Source organism: Molothrus aeneus, chromosome 1 (genome assembly GCF_037042795.1).
Source record: "Molothrus aeneus isolate 106 chromosome 1, BPBGC_Maene_1.0, whole genome shotgun sequence".
Classification (NCBI taxonomy): domain Eukaryota; kingdom Metazoa; phylum Chordata; class Aves; order Passeriformes; family Icteridae; genus Molothrus; species Molothrus aeneus.
The window spans coordinates 1,488,103-1,494,102 of NC_089646.1; positions in this window are offsets into that span (position 1 = coordinate 1,488,103).

The following is a 6,000-nucleotide window of genomic DNA, read 5'->3' on the forward strand; positions in this document are numbered from 1 at the left end:
TGTGTGATATCACAGGGTGGGAAACTCAGAGTTTAAGGGTTTAGAATGCAGGAATGGATATAAAGCAAGATGGAGGTTTTGGGGTGGGGGCTGATTCCTTCTCCTTCTCCTTCTCCTTCTCCTTCTCCTTCTCCTTCTCCTTCTCCTTCTCCTTCTCCTTCTCCTTCTCCTTCTCCTTCTCCTTCTCCTTCTCCTTCTCCTTCTCCTTCTCCTTCTCCTTCTCCTTCTCCTTCTCCTTCTCCTTCTCCTTCTCCTTCTCCTTCTCCTTCTCCTTCTCCTTCTCCTTCTCCTTCTCCTTCCCCTTCTCCTCCATGGGTTTGGGTGGTTTTGTGTAATTGGATAAAAAGTCCCCATTGCAGCCGTGGGTGGTTGGTTATTGGGTTAAAAGTAAAAATAATTGAGATGTCATTTCTTAATTGGAAAGTTGATCCTTCAAAGGCCTTGCAGAGAGAGAAATGGGGCTCCATTTTTAGTTTGTTGGAGTGAAGCGCTGCAGAACTCAGGGCTTGTGAGAGTGTGACAGAGATAAGAACTGATAAACATCTGAGTCCCAACAAGAAATTCCATCTCACACATTTAATCCTGACCTTGGCAAAAAAGAGGCAAAGAGTCTGCAGTAATTTAGTCAGGAAGAGGGAGCAGGGCTGTATTCCCACATCCTGAAATTCAGCTGGAACAACAGCCAATGGCCTGGTGGGCTGAGGATCCATGGATTGTCCAGGGTTGTCCAGGCAGCCTCGAATCCCAGGATGGATTGGGTTGGAAGTGATCTTTAGGATCATCCCATTCCCACCCCTGCCATTCCCACTATCCCAGGCTGCTCCAAGCCCCATCCAACATTTGGACACTTCCAGGGATCCAGGGCCATTGGCACATTTTGGGGGAATAACTCCTGAAGTGGGATTGGTTGGAAAATTCCCGTTATTTCCGCCGGTCCTGCGGATGAGGGAGGAGAATGAAATGGGAAAAATGGGAACGTCCATCCCAAACATGCCTGGGCACCTCCTACTCAGACAGACACTCAGCTGAGGGGATGTGGCACTGAATTCCCAAGCATTTGTGTGGATCCTGGCGTCCAGAAATAATCTCCCACGGGATTGTACCACAGCAGAGAGCCTGGGGCTCCAGGACATCATTCCAGGTGTTGCTTCCAGCGGCCTCATGGAAACAAAACTGCTCTTGACAGGAGCAGGTTTTCCTTGGCTCTGTCCGGCCTAAGGCATCCCAGGAGCCAGGCCTGGCTCAGCCGTCCCTATGGGCACGATGGGGCTCATCCAGAGCCTCCCAGGTCAAAGGGAATCTCTCCACTGACTCCAGAAAAGCTTGGATCTCACCCACCCGTGCAAGAGCACCCCTTGTCCAAGTGGGAAAACTGTTTTCCTTGAATTCCTCGGTGTAGAACAATTCCAAAATTCCTGCTCTTTAGTTTCTCCCTCCCCTCCGCTTTTTAAATTTTTCTCCTTGTTTTTTCTCTCTCCTTTGGCAGCAGCTGCTCTGGAAAAGTCACAGGAGAAACATGATCAGGATGTTTTCCTCACTCGTGGCTGCCCTTGGCGTTATCCCGAGGAACTGGGCTGCTCCCTATTATCCATTGTTCCCTATTTCACGTGGAATTGTTATCAGGAGCTCCAGGATCATCAGGAAAAGGCTTTTGATTGGATTGCTGGGATTTATTTCCCTTTTTAAAGACAGCTGGGGTTGAAATCCAGACCCAAGTCACCGCAGTATTCCGCAGAATTCCATAGCTGGAGGCATCCGGGAGTTGTTACGGATAAACACGGGGTGGATTCCATCAGCATCCAGCAGGCGCTCAACGAACCCTCCTTGGTTCCACATTCCTCACCATTCCCACCAGGAATGTGAAGCCCAGGAGGTGTTTCCTTCCCAGATCCCCCTGGGAATTGAGAGGGATTGGGAAGGGAGATCCGACCCCCTTTGGATGCTGAGCTCAGCCCCATTATTTGTGAAAGGGTGTTAAAGCAATTCCGGTGGGGAGTGGCCTCCTCTCCACAGGTTTTAGGGAATTCCGTGGTGTTCCAGGCAGGATTTAGGATCTGGGCTGGAAAACAGAGCTAAATAAAGCTTCCAAGCTGGCATGCACCTATTCAATCCAAAAATCCGCTTATCCAGCAGATTCCTTGGAAATCATTGGGCTGCCTTGGCTTACAGCCCCTGATAATTAATGAAGCAAGGGAATTGATTTATGGCAATTAAACAACATCCACGACCTCCTCTCCCAGGAATGACCTTTCAGTAGTTTATCAGAAATCAGAGATGATTCCTCATCAGATTCTTATCCCGCTGGATGAATATCCCTGGATAAGTTCAGACTCCGGAAATAAACAACAAATGGGTTGCTCTTATTTATCTCAGGGAGGATCCCAAATTCTCAGCTCTGCAAAGAGGACTCCTGACAATTTTTAGTTTGTTATAGCAATTTTCTTTGCTATAATTTTCTCCCTGAAGAAAATAATAACAGCAACAACAACAACAACAACAACAACAACAACAACAACTGTGGTTTATAGAATTCCAGGAGTGTTTTGGTGGGAAGGGATCTTAAAGATGACCGTGTTTTACCCCTGGATGGGCAGGGACACCTTCCACTACCCCAGGTTGCTTCAAGCCCCATCCAACCTGGCCTTGGACACTGCAGAGATCCAGGGACACCCAAAGCTTCACAGGGAAGAATTCCTTCCCTATTTCCCATCTAAACCACCCTCCTTCAGCTTGAAGCCATTCCCACTTTTAGTCCATGCTTACATTACAAATATTTATGGGGGAAAAGAACCCAGCCCAATTCCCATCTTTACCAATCATTTCTTGGGATATTTGGTGGCATCAGACAGCTCCTTTCTGTTGGAAAAGGCAACAAAATGGTCCTTGCATTGTTCAGGGGGAATGGTGTGAATCCCCAGGGATAAATCCATTCCAGACCATGGATCATTGTGCATTATTGTCATTTAGTGACTTCTGCAGCAGAGATTTGGAAATTTCCATCCCCTCTTTGCTCGGAGCCACGGTCATCCCAAAACATCGAGTCTTTGCCATGTTTTTTTGTGGGATAGAAACCATGAGGAATTCCAGTGAAAAATCTCCCACTGTTTTGTCTCCATAATTCATTAGAGGAGGAACATTTTAACCTCCCTGAAATTAAAATGTTCTACTTTGACTTGTTGAAATCGGGCTTTGTTTGGGGTTTTTTCCTCATGAAACTCCGGTTCTCTGATGTGGTGTGGGAGAGCCGGAGACTCCAAGGGGTTTGGAATCTTGTTTCTTTTGTAGGATGAAAGTTTTATGGCCAAATTACACCTCTTGTCATGCCACAAATCAGTCCCTGTGAAAGAATCCGTGCCTTAGAATGAGCAGGGATGGGGAGCAAAGGCTTCAAGGCCATTCATCCCACAAGATTTCCACTACAATTCCCAAAAAGCTGTGAATTCATAGGACAATGCTATGGAACTGACTGGGAATGAAATCCCTCACACCAGAGGAGCAAAGTGAAATCTTTAGGATGTGATTTTGCAATTAGACATTGATCGTTTCCCTCGTTCCCCAGGGTAATTCAATTTTACAGGAATTTTCAGTGCAGAAATAGTTTAGGTATAAAAGTCCTGAGCATTCCAATCCATTGATCCTTTGGAGCATTGAGCTCCCAGGAAAACTGTCAGGGCAGGAATTACATCCAGAAGTTTAGAGGATCTATGGCTCTCTAGATTGTACATATTAGACATTGGATTGTCAGGGAATCCTGGAATGGTTTGGGATGGACGGGACTTTGAAGCCCATCCAGTGCCACCCCTGCCATGGGCAGGGACATCTCCCACTGTCCCAGGTTGCTCCAAGCCCCATCCAACCTGGCCTTGGACACTTCCAGGCATCCACCATTTCTCTGGACAATGAAATCTGAAAGTTTGTGTTGCACCCGGCATGAGGAGATCGCAGTCCCGAGTGGAAGCCACAAGAATCTCAGTGGAAAAGTAATAATGGAATACTTGGAAAACCCAACTCCTTCCCCTTTCTGGCCAAGAAGTTGCTCCTTATCCAATGAATTTGCCTTTGCACCAGGACTGGGGCTGCTTAGGCGGGAAAGATTTCCCTGGGCATGGTGGGATTTGAAGGTTGGATTTTGGAAGCCTTTCCCAAGTTTAAAGATTCCAGGATGGAATCCCAGATCTCTGGGATCAGCACAGCACAGAGTGCCACGTCCAGGAATTCCTGGGACACCTCCAGGGATGGGAACTCCAAACTTCTCTGGGCAGTTCCAGGGCCTGAGCCCCCTTTCCACGGAGAAATTCCTCCTGGTGTCCAACCCTGGCCCGGCCTGAGGCCGTTCCCTCTGCTCCTGTCCCTGTTCCCTGGGAGCAGAGCCCAATCCCTGCCTCGCTACAAACCTCCCTTCAGGGAGTTGTGGAGACTGAAATTCCCATGAAATGGGGTGGAAACTCTGTCCCATATTCTGGGTCTTGGATCCTTCAGTCTGTGCCTTGAAGCAGCTTTGGACAATTTGGAATCAGTTTTCTTTTGAAGGGAAAAGATTCCCGGTCTGAGGGACGGCTACTGGAATTCAGCCTTCACTCTGGGCCCTGTGTGTGGGAGAGCAGCACAGCTGGGAATTTTCTCCAGACTTCGTGTCCCAGCCTAACTCGAGCCCCCGCCAGCCTGCCAGGAGCTTGGGAAGCAGGAAATCAGCAGCTCCAGGGAAGTTCCTCTCAGGTCATTCCATGCGGAAAAAACGGGAGGCTGGGAAGGAGGATGGGGGATCCTGGTTCCAGCAGAGCCTGGAGGGCTTCTCCTCGAGCCGTGCCAGGAGCAGGGAAAGGAGCTGGGTCTTGTTCCTGTCACAGAAGTGAGAGCACAAGGCTTGGAATCCCCGTGGAATTTCTTGAGGGGAAAAAACCCTGTGCACACAGAGCCGTCCGGGCCTTTTTTTAGGCGCTGGAAGTGAGACTTTCATCTGGATCAGATTTCCTCTTGGCTGGAGCTCCCACCCAAACCTGCTGGCCAATGGCAACAAAACTCCAGCCTGACTCCACTCCTAATTGGGCTTCCTTGTTTTCCTGCTGCTGGTTGGGATTGGATTTGCAAACGACACCCAAAATATTCCAGGACAGCAAATCCACACAAACAGGGCCACGCTTCCCTGTGTTTGTCCAAGCCCAGGAATAATAATGATTATTACAGTAATAATAAATCCTGGCTGATTTATAAATAGGAGCTGGAGAACCCTTTGGAATTGACTCCATAACCGCTTCCAGAGGATGGATGCAGCTTATTCTTGCTGGAAGCTAAAAATTCAGGAATATTCCAGAATTTTTGCTGCAACAAAGGAGAGGAAAATGGGAGGAAAGGGGGTCCTGGATGGGGGGAAATATTTGGGGGCTCTTCCAACTGCTGCTGTCATAGATGGGAATTCCTGAAAAGAGGGAATGAGGATTTGACAGGGAAAGAGAAGGAAGGAGAGCAGCAGTGAGAGAACCAGAACCCTGAGGAGGCTTCAAGGTGATGGAATCTGGAAGAAGGGGAGATAAAATTCCATAATTCCCAAACATCTTGGTACAAGTCTGTGCATTCATCCCATACTCCCCAATACCAGGATTCACCTTCTCTTTTTAGGGGCGGGAATCTGAGACGCAAACAGGGAGAAAGGAGGAATTTTTCATCCAGAGCAAAGGGAAATGCACTTGGTGAAGAAACTTTTGGGATGTGTTGGGAGCAGGGTGATGTCTCCCAGCATGGAAGAGGGCTCAGGGCTACTGGGAAGAGGAGAAGGAGGATCCTGAAGGCTCAAGGAGGGAATGGGGTAACAACCTTCAGGGCCAGAGGGTCCTGAATTCCTCTGCCCTTCCACAGGTGATCCTGGTGGAAAAGGGGAGCGGTGGGAGGGCTGTGAAGCCAGGAGAGTCCTGGATCCAGCAGCTTCTCCCAGGCAGGATGGACAAAGGTCTGGAAGAGAGGCCACAGGGAAGGTCAGGCCTGGAGATCTGCAGCCACACCGAC